This window comes from Podarcis erhardii (assembly GCF_964252035.2).
Source record: "Podarcis erhardii genome assembly, chromosome: 6".
In the NCBI taxonomy this organism is placed as follows: Eukaryota; Metazoa; Chordata; class Lepidosauria; order Squamata; family Lacertidae; genus Podarcis; species Podarcis erhardii.
The window spans coordinates 32,644,038-32,663,032 of record NC_138510.1 but is presented as its reverse complement, the minus strand read 5'-3'; the positions used below and the strand labels follow the sequence as shown (position 1 = coordinate 32,663,032).

The 18,995-nt window shown below is 41.4% G+C and overlaps 1 protein-coding gene across 7 annotated transcripts in view; it reads right to left on the bottom strand.

Annotated features, from left to right (window-relative positions):
- The window catches only part of PPFIA4 (PTPRF interacting protein alpha 4), a 109,158-nt gene that overhangs the window by 77,202 nt on the left and 12,961 nt on the right, over window positions 1-18,995 (bottom strand). The window lies entirely within an intron of this gene.

Sequence of the window (18,995 nt, the reverse complement as noted above, 5' to 3'; positions counted from 1 at the left end):
TGGGGTGTTTCACTTATTAAGACGGTGCACATTGTTTGTGACAAAAAAGAATGGGGTTATAAGTATTGGTCAAGAATATTTTCAGTTTTAACTCTTCCTTGGATACAATGGTTCAGATTCAAGCCATTTCTCCAATGACATGAAATGCATTTCAGCTATGAGCTGTACAATTTATAACCAGAAAGAGGCTGAAATATAGAAACTGATTTCATTTTGCTATCTTTACATCACACATTCAGAATAAATAATTATGACAGCAGCAGACCAAGAATGCAAACCTCAAGACTTCTCATCTTGTCCTGGAATAGAAACTAGAGCTAGCTTGCATTCTAGGATGTTTAGGACAGAGCAGACCTCTAACTCCAGGATACCTGGTTAGGAAGTAAAGCAGGCAATTTTTTTCTCTTTTTCCCCTTTTTGTTTACTTGTTTTCACCAGACCTCCTAACATTCTGCATCCCTACTGCCCTCACCCATAGACTAAAATTATAGATCCACATAATTGGTCCAACTTTTGATCCCTTTAGACTTTCCACACTCCCCACAGCAGAAATGAGAAATGCCTATAAAAATAATAATGGTGAATTCCAACACATACCATTTACTTTTTTAAAGGCATTTACACAATTGTCTGGTTTTCAGTAAGATCTTTATTATACCATTGATTTTAGTGGGTTTGTGCAAATAATAATAAATAAATAAATAAATAATAGAAATACTTTATTTATACCCTGCCCATCTGGCTGGTTACAGGTAGGTAGCCGTGTTGGTCTGCCATAGTCAAAACAAAACAAAATAAATAAGATAAGATAAAATAATTCCTTCCAGTTGCACCTTAGAGACCAACTAAGTTAGTTATTGGTATGAGTTTTCGTGTGTATGCACACTTCTTCAGATACTCTAGGTGGCTTCCAATACATATAAAAACATAAAATGTTAAACATTAAAAACTTCCCTATACAAGGCTGCCTTCAGACGTCTTCTAAAAGTCAGATAGTTCTTTATCTCCTTGACATCCAATTAGAGGGTGTTCCAGAGGGAGGGAGAAACTGTGTAAAGTGCTAGCACCTTCAGAACCTTCAATGTGAATATTCTCTCCACCCTAACCTGCAAAACAGGAGAGACTCGAGAAATAATTTCTTCTGTATAAGATAATGAAATGACAGTTAGTGGAAGAAGATCCTTCTGGCCAATAATCCTGTACCATAATTTTCTATATGGGAGAAAGGCCAGCTGAGTTTTTTAAATGTGTAAATCAACAAGTAATCAGCTAGCATATTATGTCCCATCTCTCTGATATAGAGGAGTCACAAGGAAACAGGTTACTGGATCCAATTTTTACCTAGACCCCATGGGAAAGTGTGTGCTCACATGTGAAGATAATTCTACACTGGAGGGTTCTTCTCAGTTGAGCTGTCACTTTTCCTGAAAGTATGAGTAACAGCTCAGGATGACATAAGCAGCAATGGAAAGAGCTGAGGGGCTCAGTTGTACTGTGCCAAAGGAGGAAGCAAAGAAGAGCTCAAACTATTTTACATCCAGATTCAGGTAGGTAGCTGTGTTGGTCTGACACAGTCAAAATAAATTTAAAAATTGTCCAGTAGCACCTTAGGTAAAAGTACCCCTGACCATTAGGTCCAGTCGTGGACGACTCTGGGGTTGCACGCTCATCCCAGCCAGATGGGCAGGGTACAAATAATAAATTATTATTATTATTATTATCTCACTCTATAGGCCGAGGGAACCAGCATTTGTCCGCAGACAGCTTCCAGGTCAGGTGGCCAGCATGATTACGCCATTTCTGGCGAACCAGAGCAGTGCACGGAAATGACGTTTACCTTCCCTATTTATCTACTTGCACTTGACATGCTTTCGAACATGCACATGAAAGCTTATACCCAGAACAAACTTATTTTATATCCAGCGCACTTTGAATACTTCAGCAAAGCTCACATTCATATGCTCAATTAAAACATAATTCAGTGACACACAGAGAGAGCATCAGAAAAAGGAAACTATATCTTTCAGTTGCTTTTTCAGAAAGCCATATGCTTCAAGCAATCTTGTAGAAATACGATTTCCTAAAGAAAACAAAGAGAATAATCATAACAGTTGTTCCATAGCGAAGTAATTCCAAAAATACAGCACTGTATATACCACTGGTGTTATAAATGTTTATTTATATATGCACTTAAAACAACTGACTAGAGTAAAATGTGATACACATGTTGTTTTTTAAGATCAGCTTTCTGCAAATGATAAAAAGGGAATAAAAAAAGACCAATCCTAGCCCCTGCCAGATGGCTGATGGACATGGCAGTGTGGTGCAGCCGCCACCACATCCACAGTTCTGTTGCTCATGCCAGCCAGGGTGGAAGGCAGGGAAACTTATGCCAGCTGTGTTTTGGGCTGGGTGAAATGAGCCCTCTGCCCCATCCTCCACCACAAGTGCAAAAGATTGGGGATTTGAATTGCAGCTCAAGTAAAAAATCTCTCCAGTGATAAAAACAACCACCACTTACTTCCCAAGCTATAGAAATAGGAATAGGAGAAACAGTTTCACCAGACAGCAAAGCATATACTGTTGTCTAATTTAAGGTAGAGTCATTAAGATACAGCATTCTCTGGCAATATTTCAACAACAGGTAAACAAAGCACTTCCCAGTCCCAACTCTGACTTCACTCATTGGCTAAAAACACTGACAGGCAGGAGCTGCCAGTCTGGCTCATTTAACAAAAACAGCACATTATACTTCATTATTTCTTTCTAGAAGGACTAGAAACTTAAATTTAGAAAAAAAGAAAGCTCAGAGCCTGGTGCCCCATTCTGGGGTACCAATTAAGGCCAACAAAGGAATTGGGTTGGCAACCCCTGTCCTAATTGACAAGCCTCCACAAACTTGGAAGGTACCCCAGGGCCATCTAGTCCAACCCCCTGCAATGCACTTTAATCAGGAAGTAGTACAAATAAAGAGTGGAAGCAATGAAATAAACTGAAATAGCAGAATTCAACAATGGCAATTCATGGTTCATAGGTTTATGTTTCAAATGCAATTCATGGTTCATAGGTTTATGTTTCAAATGTTAACAGTCTCAGTTAACAATGTACAGTCTACAAATACCGGTAACTTTGGGTGGCCATCAGCTATAGGGAGGTCTAATTCTACACATACCTATAAATCCACCACTGGCAATATGGCTCTTATAGGGTTACAATAAATATTCACATTGTGTGTGTCTCTGGTCTAAACAATGCTTCAGCAGTCAAGCTAAACATTTTGTCTCTTTTGACTTGCAAGCCTGAGAAAGTACTGGTATTCCGTATTGGGGTGAACCAATGAAAAGTGGAAGTACCACTTGGTAATGAGTGAGGGTTAAATATAAAAAATCATTTACGAGCAAGCTTCCAAGCTGAAGACTACACAGTTTCAAAGAATTATTGATTAAATAATGTCAGAACTACCAAGGACCACTGATAAATGATAGGATGCTGCAGAGTCCAAGCTGCTGCTTTTCTGGCTACTCCAGCCAAAGGAAAGATCAATGTTCTAATCAAAACTCAACATTCTACCATGGATTCTGGATAGGAATCCACAAGCAGCAGCTCAGAAACTACAAAGCAAATGCACAGCTTTAAATAGGGGCAAGCCTTCCTTATTTCAGAAATGAGAAGTGGTGCCAGCACTTATTTACCATTCACCTTTCAGACATCAAAGCAGAAGGAGCTCCCAGTGTCATGCAAGTGCCAATATATCAGTGAGTAATTATCAGTATCACTGTGGAAATGGAGCAGCTCTGCAGCTAAAGCAGTCACTGCTTTCTCAACACACAATTCTTCCTCTGCATTACTGAGATCATGACAACAAGTGCTAATTTATTCAGAGTCACCAGCACTGAGCAGCACTGCCGAAGTCTATGCTATAACGCACTAAAGCTTTGATGAGACAAATAATTATGCCTTGCTCTTCATCAGTTGCAAGCTTTAACATATCACGCCCCCTGCCTTAGCACCCAAGTCACAGTGGGGAGTGATTTCACCTCTAGATCACAGACAAGAAAACTGTTCTTGAGAAGGAGGGGTCCGGCCGCCCATTCTATTTGGAAAATGAAAAAGCCAGCATCAGTAACAGCATTTGCCACCAGCTGCCTCTTTCTGTATCAATAGAACACATTGGTCTGCAATGACTGCAACAATTTAGCAGCTACTCAGCCTCAAAAAATGAACCTATTTTCCATGGAACTCACAAAATGCCAAAGCAAGCCAGAGAAACCAAACAAAGAGCTCAAAATTCAAAAAGCATCATTATAAAAACATGCAGATAATATCTCACTCAAATTCCTGTTCTAATGTAGGCTATATGTATTGGGTGGCATTCATCTAATGCACTATCGGTGGTAATCCTGCACAAGAACTTCTGCTTGTGCAATGGGGTTTTACCTTACTCTCCTCCTCCTACACCCCCCTCAGAATTGGCAGGGGGGCAAAGGAGAACCCTGAGACCAGCACATTAGGGAGAGAGGGATCGTCTTCCACAATACTCTCACACACAGACAGAACGTTTGTCATAACACAGCACTGAATTCCATCTTTTATTTCTAACTTAACCCATCAACCATGCCGTGCCAATTACATGACTTTTTAAACAAGTGCTGGCATATTTTAGCGAGACAGACCAGGACACTGATTTTCAGATAGGCTGAAAAGGCCAAACATAGCCTGTTTTATCAACCACCAAGACTGACATGAAATTGCACCAGAAATGGTTGACGTGTAACCTTCACATATAGTAAAGGTGTCATAGAAAGCGAAAGACACAGAATCTGTCTCTACAGGCCTTCCCCAGAACTAAAACAAGTAAAGAAGGGACATGTCCCAGCTGCATTGAAAGACAGGCAAATGTGTCTCTATGCTGTCAATTAACATAAATGTCTATCTAAGTGTGCCAGCAGGCTTCTCAGACTAGAAGGAAAAGCCCTGCCAGCTGGATACTAGCAGTTAGCATGTAACAAAACATCAAGAGGCAAAAATAAGCAGGCACATTGAAATTTTAGAGATGGAGACCTTCAGGAAGGGATTACATGGGCATTCCAGAAGACAATCTGCATGCCTATATACAGGATTTTTTCATTGTAGCAGGCATCCCACTCTATTGTAGATTTTAAAGACAACTCTTTGGCAAAACAGCAGATCCACCCCAACTACATTTTCCTGTGGCTACAAATGGGAACATATGCATATAACTGGGGAAGGGTTTGGAAAAGGGGGAATGTGTGAAAGTCCCTATACAACCCCTCATAATCTGCTTTAAAATGTAGGCAAGCAATGCAAGAAGTTGAGATATCCCCAGCTGTCTTAGAGACACCTCCTTCCACTAGATGCTTCAACAGTGCTTGCCAGTCCATACTGCTTCTCTCTCCACTAGTACAATATGACTGTAAACTAAAAATCTGAGAACCTAATATTGCAACCAAAGCAAAGCATAGGAATTAAGGAAATTCATGAAAATCAATCCATTTGCACAATTTGCTCCCATTACAGTTCTATACCACTTCCCATGTCAAGTTCGAAGGTGGTGTGTTCAACAGTATTTAAATACATGCCAGTACTTTAAAATACAGGAAGAAAATGCAGTTGAAAAACTAAGGCAGAATTAAAATTATAATATACAGAAAACAAGCACCAGTGAAGATCTGCAAGCAGAAATGTGTTTTTAAAAGGTGCCCAAACATTATTAATGCAGGTGCTCACCTAAACTCAGGGAGAAGGCAGTTCCATAGTACAGGCACTGTCACAGAAAAAGCCTTCTTTCTAGTGGCTACAAACCATGCTTCCATAGGCAGCCACAAAACCAGGAGTGCCTCATCAGTGAATTGTTACAATTCTGCAGACCAAAAGGGAGAGAAACACTCCTTCAAGTATCCTGGGTCCCAATATATTTAAGGCATGGAACACAAGGAAGATTAAGCACATGGGGACACTGAGGGTGGAGCTTGCAAGTGCGCTGTTGTCCTCGTAAACACTTTCAGCATTTGTGTGTACAGGCAAATTGTCAAGAATTGCTGTATTTCTGAACTCTCTGAGGGGAATTCCCTCTGTCTGATCATCCTCACCCCTCTGTCCTGATGTGAACACTGACTAGGCAAGGCTAAAGGGGCATGGCTAAAATGCTATAGGAGAGCAAAGCTCTAATGCTGCTTAAGGGTAGCAGTTCTGTCACAATCACAAACTTAGCTTTACAAAAATGTCCCTCTTCAATTAAAAAGGTCCAATCTTTAAAGGAGGGGAGGATACTCTGGCTAAACTCTTGCTTCTGCAATGATGTCCTGTTCTTACCATGGCCACCAGATGCCCAAGGGAGGCCCCAAAGAAGAGCCTAAGCACACCAGCACTCTACCCACTTGTGATTCCCAGCAACTAGCATTCAGAGGTCATGTTCAGTACATGCCCAACAATACTATATGTTGTTGTCCTTCAGTAGCTTCCAGTGAAAAGTCCCTTATGCATTTATCTTCATCTCTACCCACCACTTTCAAAACCAGTTTCAAAATCACCTGCCCATAGCAGTGTTTTTTCTTGCCACAAAAAAGAATTTAAGAATAAATACTCTCATAAAAGGAACCAAGTTGGCATCATTTACACATATGCACAATTTGTTAGTGTTGAGCTTCCTGGATGAACATTACATAGATTCTGTTCACACGTTTTCCTAGATTTTACTTTTTTATTTCCACTAGAAGATAAGGTGTGTGCTCAGTCCAATCATTCAAGATTCAAAGCTCCAGGAATTAATCAGACAAGCTTCTGCTTTCCCACCAGTTTAAAAAGCTTGTTAATGGTTACTTTCACTATCCACTTATTTCAGACAAGAAAAGTAGTCAGCACAATAGCAAGGCCGTATAGATGCAATGTCAGAGAACCAATTAGTATTTCATGGCTAAGCTCATACACTGGCAGGCAATTATGAAATTGCCTCCAAAGCGAGTTCTGACTGGCTCTGACTGAGCTTTTGTTCTCCTGGGCATGCATTTAAAAGAAATCCCACTTGGGGTTTCTTAAACCAACACTAATTAAGTCATATTCAAGTTAACAGCTTCCCTGCTGGCATACTCAACTGGGACGTCCTCAATTACAGAGCTTAATTTTGGCCACCAAAGAAGTTGGGAAATAGGAAAATGGGATGAACATCTGTCTCACCACAGGTCTGAAAAACCAGAGACCCCGGAGGAAGAAAAACAAGTTGCTTACCTTTAACTGGGGTTAAAGGTCATTAGTGCTGCGACACATACAGGATCAGAACATGTGCAGAGCCATCCATGGAACCTTCCAGCACTTTAACTAAGGAGATGGTCCCCTGCCCACCCACCCTCTTAGGAAAAGCATTTTGACTCTCAGCATCTTGACTTTCATCACAATTGCCACAAAGAGCAAGACACATGTAAAGCAGGAAATGACGATGGATTGTGGGACTAGACTTATGGCCAAGCAAAGGGAGCCAATTTCAGGTAAGCAATGTATTTTCTTCTTGGGTCTTTGCAGTCTCTTGTAAGAGCGCCTAGGGGGCTAAAACACAAGAAGGAATGTACCTATGAGAAAAGTGTATAAAGAACACCATCAAAGGCAGTGTTTGATCTGGCACACATAACCAAGGACAATAGTGCTTTACGGATGTGATCAGAATGGACCATCAGTCAGGGTCTATCATTAGACAGAGTGAGACTACCGCTTCAGGCTGCGGATGCTGGAGGATGGGGACTGGTAGGGAGATGTTGGGAAGACAGAGCTGTGTGGGTTAAACACCCTGCCCTCTGTCAGCTTGTTGTGATGCACATGGAAGTGGGCACCAGCCACAAGAAATTCACAAAGAGCTGAAACTGTCCTCCTGAGCAGGAGTGACAGCTCCCTATCTAGAGCACTGGAACATTCTGGAAAAAGTTTGCACAGGCACATACATACAGATCCCATTTGTGTGATTAAGAAGAATGCAGGAATCCTAAATATTGCAAATATATTACTTGAATCATTTCAAAATCCAGAACCTTGGCTCCCCCTAGCTCAGGAGTAGGCAACCTTTTTTCTGTTGAGATCTGCATTCCCTGGGGGATAATCTATTGGGAGTTGCATACAGACAGTGGGTGGGGCTTAAGCCCAAAGTAGGTAGGGTCACCTTTTCTCTCTGCCACCCCCCCCCCCTTTATTCTCTGCCAACCAAAAGTACTCAACTACAGTTGGGAGATTGAAAGCATTGTCCTTTTTTGCAGCATATGTAATAAAACAAGTCTTTTACAGCATCTCTGAAATTTTATGTCATCTCCGGGTCTGTCTGCTGCCCTGGGCTTAGGGTAAAGGGTTTGGTGAGCTCCGTCAATATCACTTTCTGTCAGCTCCATTTCAGGAAACAGACCATTCAGCCATACAAGCAGATCAGTATAGCAATTTATAGCATTATTTTCATCATCAAACTTACCCTAAGGTTGTCTGCAGCAGCATTCCTTCCAAATCCCCCATTTGTCTCTTTATAGTACCTAGCTGTTCCTCTACAAGGTTTCTAATGGTTTCTAAGTCCAAATTACTTTTCCTGACCCATCAGAGGGAAGAATAGAAGGGCCTGATGGAACCTGCTGCCTTAGGACACTGTGCAAAGGCGGGGTGGGGATCTTTTTTGCCCTGGCAGACCAGATGCTTATCTCCTCCCTACCCCTGCAGGCCACCTTCAACAGATAGCTGGGAAACCCCACGTCAATCATCTGGCATCACAATAACTGACATGTGTCAAAGTCCCTTATGCAGCACTTTTTACAGTACTTTCCAAACGTTCAACAACCAGTTAAAAAAATGGCCAATCCAGTGTACAGTTGTAGAAGAACAGCAGCATTAGCAGCACTGGTTCTGCAATACAAAGATAAATCTATTTCTTTAAATTCTGGGTCCTTGTTCTATACAATAACAAGTTTTTGTTTCCAGATGTTTTTGTTTCCTCATGTTTGTAAAGAACCCCAAATCATCTTGTGTGAGGAACCTTTGGCCCTCCAGATGTTATTGCACTACAACTCCCATCAGCCCCAGCAATCATGGCCAATGGCCAGGGATGGTGACTGTTGTAGTTCAGCAATATCTGGAGGATGAAACATTCCCCATACAGTGGAACCCTGGGTTACATACTGTCCTCCTTACGAACGCTTCGGATAACACGCTCCACTAACCCGGAAGTAGGTCTCCTGGTAACGAATTTTGCCCCAGGATGCAAGCAGAAGTCACATGTTGGCAGCACGATGGCAGCGGGAGTCCCCATTAACAAAAGCACACCTCAGGTTAAGAACAGTTTCGGGTTAAGAACGGACCTCTAGAACGAATTAAGTTCATAACTGGAGGTACCACTGTACGTACTTGTAATAAAAGGTAAAAAAGCCTAAGAGGCAATGGAGGTATAATGAAACATGATTTCTCATCCCTTGCCACTGTTCATGTGATTCTGCATTTTAAAAAATAAATATAAATTTCAGGAGCTTATATCAAATCTATGAACCAAGTTAATCATGCAGTGTTACATAAACTTGAATTTATTATAATCCAGGTAGCAGCACTACAAATGTCTAGAAGAGAAGGACTGCAGAGGCATGACATCAATGCAGAATTTTGCTCCCCCTCATAGCACAGTACTGGAAAACACCAAAAATCCCAACATTAAAGGAGTGGCAATTTAAATTATTGGACTATTTAGAATTGGCAAAATTGACACAGAAAATAAGAAATCAAAAATGTACAAAATTTAGTAATGAATGGGATAAATTTAGAACATATATTGAAATAGAGACAAGGGGAAAATCAAAATGTTAATCAGAAATATATATGTATCAAAAAAAAAAAATCACAGTAGGCATGAGATAACGCTTACTATGTTATAAATTTCATTTTGGAATAGATACAGCAGATAGATAACTAAGATAACATTATCCGAAATCGAGATAAAGGGAAGTCGATCAATGTTGTTGTAAAATTAATGTTAAGTTGTGTTGTTTATGTTGTATGTATTATATGTTTTTCTTTTTCTTTTTTTTCTTTTTTATGTTTGTTTTATTTATTTTTGTCTTTTGTATGTCTGCGAAATATATTTATGCAAAACTTAATAAAAATATATTAAAAAAAAAATGCAGAATTTTGCTCAAGGACTGCAAAACTGAAGCCTTTAGACATTAACACTGCAGCTGAACAAGATGTCTATGGTTATCACAATATTATGAACACAGAGAAAGATTGAATGGTACTCCTCTTATACCAAATTGCCCAGAGGCTACGATGCGCTTTGGGAATTCATGTGCGCCTCAGTCCACCATACATAATGAAATTTCCTGGAACCAATACAGAGTCACAAAGTCTTGACTTCTAAAACCCTGTGGGAATGAGTACTACAATCCACATCACTGCTGAACATATTTTTATTTTTTCAAAAGACAGACACCAAGGCTTAAACTACAGTATCAAATCAATGGTATTACTTTTGCTATTCTGTTAAACTTGGCTGCCTGTAAGTTATGAAGACGCTTCAGCACAGTGACTATTTTCATTTACATGTGTGAAATTTTGGTTTAATCAAAAAAAGAATTAAGTTTGGGAAACATCAATAGACAATTATTACTTTTGGGGGTGGAAGACAAAACACACAAGCCTCGTTTGCCAGTATCGTAACTTTCAACCAGGGAAAGGACAGTAGGTACTAGAAGATTCACATGAGGAAACTGCACCATATGAATATATTTTTTGTATTATAGCCAGCAGGAGACATGTGCCTACCCCTTGACATCCAAAGAATTCCTGCACCAGAAGGCTCATTCTACATTTATCTGTATATAACATATTATAAGCACTTAACTACCGAAGAGGTTCAATACACACTTATATAACCCTCACTCTTATCTATTAGATTATAATATTCCTACTTTCCTAGAGGTCATGGTAATTGATATCCCTGGCATAGAGAGTTTGTTCCAAGATCTGACAAAAAGCCACTATGGAGAGAAAGTTTTACATGGATAAGGCAGGAGCTGCCACTACAGAACCCAAAACTAGTTTGGAAATGCAGGAATAATCTATAGAACATTAACTCCTTGGGACCCAAGTCTCTCCAGTCTGAGTTTTTCTGAGTTGTCTTTAACACAGACCGACAAGCTGCCACATTCTTGTCTGCTAAAGGAGGAATGAATGAGTCATAAGATTCTCCTACCTCTGGCCCTTAAGGTTTAGCAGATGTTTGGCTCCCTTAGTAGCACAGAAGTACAGTACTCTGTTCAATTAATTCTGTTCTTGGTAGCACAATATGCTCTTAAGCATAAAAGTGGAGGCTTTGAGTGTTTATTCTTAATGCATTAGGCCATCAAAGGTCCACTTCAAAATCAGAATTTACACTCCTGAGCCAGTGGCGGAGCTTCATGCTCTGGCACCAGGGGACGGAGAGCAGGAGGGGCGGGGCTGGTGTGCGTCCCGGGGGCATGGCGCGCCGCCTGTAGGGGCGTGTGTGTGTCATAGGGGCGTGGCGCACCACTCGTAGGGGTGTGGCGCCCAACGTGGGTAGGGGAGCAGCCGCAATGGCACCCTGCCAGGATCGCGCTGCCAGGAGTGGTGCACTCCTCCCGCAAGCCTCTTCCTCCGCCAGTGTCCTGAGCATCATGCAACTACCCTGGGATCCTATGGGAGGAAGGGCAGGATATAAATTTAATAAATAAATCCAAGCACATGGATAGGTTAGTAACAGCAACAATTGTAGCAGCAAAAGGATTTCTTCCCTATCTGGAAAACGAATTCTATGACTATGAAAAGAACCACCTATTTATTTGATTTTTATGTTGTGTATTGTTAATTCTCTTCAGAGACCTACATAACAGATTTTGCTGTTTGCTTCCTAGCAACGCAAACTAATTTAGCTGCTACATTCCTAAATGGAGTTAATATTTTTAACATTACGTAAGTGCAGCAGATACATTAAAAGTCAAAAGAGACATAGGATCTTATGTATCTCTTATGTGTCCTGGCCTTTTTTGTCCTATTTTTCTATAGCCCTTATCTCATCTCTGCCTGCCAAGAGTAACACTTTTTCTCTGAGTAAGTGGGCTCTGGTCTACAATTAAGAAGTAACAATAAATCTGTTGTTTTTAAAGGTACAAGAAGATTTATTTCTGCTGTAACGAAAGTGCTTTCTTTCAAGGAACATTTTTTCTCAAACACGAGCAGAAGCAGATCTAGACATGGTTTGGCTATTTAACAGATTGAGGTTGAATCCTGACAAGACAGAAGTACTGTTTTTGGGGGACAGGAGACGGGCAGGTGTGGAGGATTCCCTGGTCCTGAATGGGGTAACTGTGCCCCTGAAGGACCAGGTGCGCAGCTGTCCATGGAGGCACAGGTCAAATCTGTGTCCAGGGCAGCTGTTTACCAGCTCCATCTGGTACGTAGGCTGAGACCCTATCTGCCTGCGGACTGTCTCACCAGAGTAGTGCATGCTCTGGTTATCTCCCGCTTGGACTACTGCAATGCACTCTACGTGGGGCTACCTTTGAAGGTGACTTGGAAACTACAACTAATCCAGAATGCGGCAGCTAGACTGGTGACTGGGGGCGGCCGCCGAGACCATATAACACTGGTCTTGAAAGACCTACATTGGCTCCCAGTACGTTTCCGAGCACAATTCAAAGTGTTGGTGCTGACCTTTAAAGCCCTAAACGGCCTCGGTCCAGTATACCTGAAGGAGCATCTCCACCCCCATCATTCTGCCCGGACGCTGAGGTCTAGTGCCGAGGGCCTTCTGGCGGTTCCCTCATTGCGAGAAGCAAAGCTACAGGGAACCAGGCAGAGGGCCTTCTCGGTAGTGGCACCCGCCCTGTGGAACGCCCTTCCAGCAGATGTCAAAGCGATAAACAACTACCTGACATTCAGAAGACATCTTAAGGCAGCCCTGTTCAGGGAAGTTTTTAACGTGTGATATTTTACTGTATTTTTGCTTTCTACGGAAGCCGCCCAGAGTGGCTGGGGAGGCCCAGCCAGATGGGTGGGGTATAAATAATAAATAATTAGTAGTAGTAGTAGTAGTAGTAGTAGTATTAATAAGTGCATCATCTGTAACAGATGAAAACTAACATATGCAGTGGTCTGGATTGAGAAACATTCTGTACTAAAGAAGATCACAAATGTCACAGCTGCATATTTGAGTTTAAACTAGTTTTCTATAAATACGCACATAAACAACATTTGTTTTCTTCAAGGTATAATACAGACAATCCACAAAAAAATGCAGAAATGTTCCAACTGTCAATGTCTTAACACCAAAAAGCAGTGTCAAGCCTGTTGGATCAGTAATAGAGCAAATGCTTTGCATGCAGAAGGTCCCAGATTCAATCCCCTACATCTCTTGTTAGGGCTAGGAGAGAATCCTCTCTGAAATCCTGGAGAGCCTCTACCAGTCAACATAGCCAATAGTGAGCTAAACAAACCAATGGTGACTCAGTATAAGTCCGCTTCATATGTTGCTATGTAAGTAGTGTAAACCAGTTAGCTGCCTCAGAGGTAGATACTGGGGGGAGCAGCAACCCCCAAACCATTCCTTCGGAACCCCCTCTGCACCTCCCCATATACCTCCTTAACTAGTCTTCTACCATCAGCTGCAAACCTTTTCCTAATTTTGAAAGTCAATGTAGTATACTGGACTAGGACCTGGGAGACCAGGGTTCAAATCCCCACTCAGGCATGAAGCTAACTGGGCAACCTTGGGCCAGTAACCATTTCTCAACCTAACCTACCATTCAGGGTTGTTGTGAGATACAATTATGACTGGTGAATAAGAAAATAAAAAGTTGCCACGTCTGTAAAATTTATTTTTGGGAAATTAAAAAGAATAGAAGACTAATTAATTTGAACAAAACAACCCTAGTAGTCAGCAAGCAATGCAGTGGTGACAAATGGCAAAGAAAGCTTAAAACTAGTTAAAATAAGATAGATAATATTATATTCAAGAATTTGGTTTTGTACAGTTACAGTTATCAAATGAACAGGTGGACTTATCTCAAAAGAAACCCTTCAGTACTGACATAATAATCATTTCTCTGCTCTTTCTGTTATTTGCTAAAATGACAATGCAAATTTCTCTCCAAGGAACATAAATAAACTTTTTGAATATTGGGTTTAAAACTTCCTTACTGTTAATATTTGAAGAAGTAAATTACTGGACTTATAAGGCTCCATTATGTTATGTCTGCAGGGCTCATTAGATGACATTATCTTACAGAGTTTTTCTCATCTTAAGTCTTTTAAGTCCTGTGTTATTTTAAATTCATTTGTGAGAGCATTTCTCACACAGATGTGCTTAACTGTAAATCAAGTCGCTTTCTCAGATTCTGCCATCTCAGGAACAGCATCTAGAGATTGAATATCCTCTGACATTTGTTCTCATCACAGGTGTGAAAACTACTCATAAGGATAACTGTTGCACACCCCTGGAAATAGTTTAATTGTGTAAAATAGTCATTATTCCCACATCTTTAGACTTCCACCCAAAAAGCAAAGCTTACACTGAGATGCTTAAAGAAGTAAAACTAATCTAGCACAGCTGAACTCTGGCCTAGCCAACATAATTTTGAATGGATACCTTCCATTGTTTGGAAGAGGCTGGGAAGGCTAAAAGCACTAAGAGAGGCAAATTGAGCTTTACATGCTGATCAACTTTGGGATCTGGGGCAATGAGAAATAGCAGTACAGTGGTACCTCGGGTTAATTCGTTCTGGAGGTCTGTTCTCAACCTGAAACTGTTCTTAACCTGAAGCACCACTTTAGCTAATGCGGCCTCCTGCTGCTGCGCCACCGCTGCACGATTTCTGTTCTCATCCTGAAGCAAAGTTCTTAACCTGAGGTAATATTTCTGGGTTAGCGGAGTCTGTAACCTGAAGCATAAATAACCTGAAGCGTATGTAACCCGAGGTACCACTGTGCGGTGACATTCTCAGGATTCCCCATTGTAATATTTGCCAAAGGATAACTCAAGAGCTTGATGACGATCATAGGTTGAAGTATATATACCATTATCATAAAACAGCAAGATGGAAGGGACAATAGGGCTTGCGTGTCAAGACCCCGTAGCCACGCCCGCAACTTTATTGATTACAGATTGTGAGCGGTATTGGCTTAGGCGTTGAATGGACCCGACTATATCTGACTCCTGCCCGATGCGCAAGATGTCCGGCAAGGGTAAACCACCAGAAGGGGGAGCCCTGTCAATGCATACCAACTCGAGCTGCCCCTGGTGTTCCTGTCGGGGTCGTGTCATGGCTCTAGCCCCTGACCCGGGCTTCGGACAAGATCAACACCCCCAGATTCCTTTAACGAAATACCCTTAAGCTTGGAGGGGCAGGTGATGGCCATACCTCACCTCCCCCACCACAAAGTCATACAATGCCTAACCGCAACCCTAACCAAGTTGTGACGATTGCTACGAGGTAGGTGAAAACCAAATGGCCAGTGCCAATTTGCTATGTGGAAAAATTCCTACCAGGACCAACCGAGGTCCATAGCAAGGCCAGTGCCTAAAACGTGCAAAATAGGGAGGGAGGGTGGGTGATGGAGGAGCAAGCCAAAGAGGAAGCCCTCCGGCTTGCGCCTCAGCTTAAACGGACTCGGCCACCCCACCCCCCCGGTCAGCGGGTTGGCTGGCCGGGCTCTGACATGGCCGGGATTCCCCGGGCAACGGGGGACAAAGTCCCCCGCCCCCGGTGGGGTGTGGGTGGCCACGCAATCCACCGCAACTCCTCCCCACTGGGAAGTGGAGCAGATTTGCATGTCAAGACCCCGTAGCCAACCCCTCGTTGGGAAATAACTCACACAAGGAACTATAATGCTTATCTTATCTAGAACTCATGGAAAGAGAGATGCTCTTGGATATTAGTGTTGGCTACATGCTTACAGATTGTGCTCCTGTAACAAATAAAAATAGAAGGTCAACTCCCAGCACTGTAGCATGCACTTTTATATTCAAAAAGCTCCAATTACACACCAGGTAGCAGTTCTGTTTCCAGTCAGAGTCTGCTGATGTAATTTAACTATTAGATTTCCAGAAATCAGCAGAAGTGCTGATCCTGCCAATTAGCCAATTTCCACCTCACACTCTCAACATCAAGCAATTATTGGAGTAGTTAATGAGTAACATGCATTCAGCTTCTAAGGCCATCTTCAGCAATGTCCTGAAAGGTTGCTGTGCCAAGAGAGTACTAAATAGAATGACTGGACCTGTTTTAAACTTTAGGAATTATTTAGTTCACAATCCTTCATATAAGGCAGCCACACCATGCTAAATGCAAGTGAGCTAAAAAAAAAGGCAAACATGCTTGCTTCAGGATTAGCATATTAGTTTTAGAAGGTACAGGTATGCATGCCCATGTCCAAACATGTGTTAATATTCAACTAACCACCGGAGGGCAACAAGTATATTTCCCCAGAATTCAAGGCATATATTTTCCAGTAACTGGCCCAACCAGTATCTTCTTTATAAAATGAGCAAATAGACTTATTTAAGATAAAAAAGGGGAAATATCCATAGAAGTCTGAGTGCATTAAGCACGTTTAGAGTGACAAAAAAAAAAAAATGTCCTTATGCATTTCTAAATCATTTACGGATCACAGAAATAAATATTACGGTACTTCAGAAAATTTGAAGTCCTATATTGAATTTCAGAACACATAGCTGCTAGTGTTCTGCTAAAATGGTGTGCATAACAGAGAAGTAAAAGATCTACACTTAAGCTGCTTGCAAGTGATCATGCACACAGGAAGATGTATGAAGAGTCTGATGCTACAAGGTGCTGCTAACTCCACAGAAAGTTCTTCAAGTACTTCACATTTATTTTTATTCATATGCAATTAGCGTATGTCCAACATGAGTTCAGAGCAGAGTACATGGGATTCCAAGTTTGTCTCCAACCAAGGACTAGCTTGGCTTCAATTTACTTAGCTTTAGAAACAGAGCTACACCAGGTGCCATCAGTCTGTGATGTGGGGCTATGAAACCATTTCATTGTATGAATGCAGCATGATTACTCTTAATTATTTAATAGCACTGCTAACAGTATTTTTAGTTTGAATTCTTGTGGCAGGCGATGAATTTGGATTCAAAATTATCTGGATGCAGTATTCACAGACCAGATTGTGATCTTCTGTTACCCACACTGAGGGAACAGATGATGTACAACAGTGGTCTGTTCACATGGAACTGTGCCCAGATTATTGCAGGGGAAAATATTGTACTATCTGCAGGTCTCCAGAGCTACTATGGTGGATTCAGGCATGCACATTTCCTCACCAGCAGAGGAAAAAGAGACACATATGTTGTTCATGCAAGATAATGTGGCTTCTAAGCCTAGGTGGGGAAACTGTAGTCAATTCTTGCTCCACAGTATTTGCGGAAGGCCACCCTGATTAAAATATGTTTAATGAGTAAAAAGCAAATACAAAGGAGCACCGTGATGCTCCATGCCAGAAATACTGTGGAGAATTCTCTATGGTGCCATACAGGTTGCAAATGAGAAGTCTGAAAAGAGCTGCTGGGAAGCAGCAGCAGTGGGGGACTGTCTATATTAGGAAAGTACACTGTGTTACTAACACAGATTAGCATTCTCTGTCAAAACATATTTGTTCACACAAATTTTCCTTGAGGACTGGTAACAATAGGGTGTTATAGCTCACTTAAAGTTTTAACAGAACAAACAATGTATTACCATGCTTTTAATGCCTCAACAAGACATATACTAATGGGCTGGTTCAGACATAATATTTCTAACTTCATAATCCATGGAAGGCAGTTTATGAAGTTTCTAACTTCAACAGGACTGAGAGTCCTGCCACTGTGCACCAGTTTTAAAGCAGATATCCTGTTTCTTTAAAACAAAGTTCCCCACTCTGCATGTAATCCAAAACAAAGGAAGATCTCCAAGTCAACACTAGTGAACAAGGGGAAGAGACCACATGAACAATGCTTGTTCCTGGCTTCAAAACCATAGTTTATGGTTTATGAAGCCAGGAACATGACACTTGAACTGTTCTATTAACACATGCTGGTGGTACCTTGGGTTACATACGCTTCAGGTTACAGACTCCTCTAACCCAGAAATAGTACCTCGGGTTAAGAACTTTGCTTCAGGATGAGAACAGAAATCTTGTGGCGGCGGCGTGGCAGCAGCAGGAGGCCCCATTAGCTAAAGTGGTCTTCAGGTTAAGAACAGTTTCAGGTTAAGAACAGACCTCCGGAATGAATTAAGTACTTAACCCAAGGTACCACTGTATATTGTATTACACTTGTGGCATTAAAGCCTTTGGAACAGTTTGGCTAATGGTGTGAAATATTTGGGAAATTAAAAAGGGAAACGAAGAAAACTGCAGCCTGGCTTTTCAGAGAGAATGCAAAGTTGTCAAACTGATTAGTTTTCAAAGCCACATACAGGGTAAGTTGCATTTGGAAAAGAGGTACTGTGTGGGACATAGTTACAGGTAGGTAGCCATGTTGGTCTGCCGTAGTCGAAACAAAATAAAAAAATTCCTTCCAGTAGCACCTTAGAGACCAACTAAGTTTGTTATTGGTATGAGCAGTATCTGAAGAAGTGTGCATGCACACGAAAGCTGATACCAATAACAAACTTAGTTGGTCTCTAAGGTGCTACTGGAAGGATTTTTTTTATTGTGTGGGACATAGTGAGGCTAAAGGACAAGGAGAAAAGTATGGAGTAAGCAATGGCTTGAAGGGCAAATATGAAGGATAGATAGTTGGAGAAGATTTGAGGATGAAGAACAGAGGTGGCAAGGAATCTGTGACACAAACTAATAAAGGAGGAGATTCTGAATAAACTTTAGAAATACTCCATGACCCTCCCTGCAAACAACAGGCACATTTGCTCTGTGATCACAAGAATCAAAAGCAGAAAGAGCGACAGAGAATTTGATCCCATGTCAGAAGACCATTGTGCCTAGCAGCA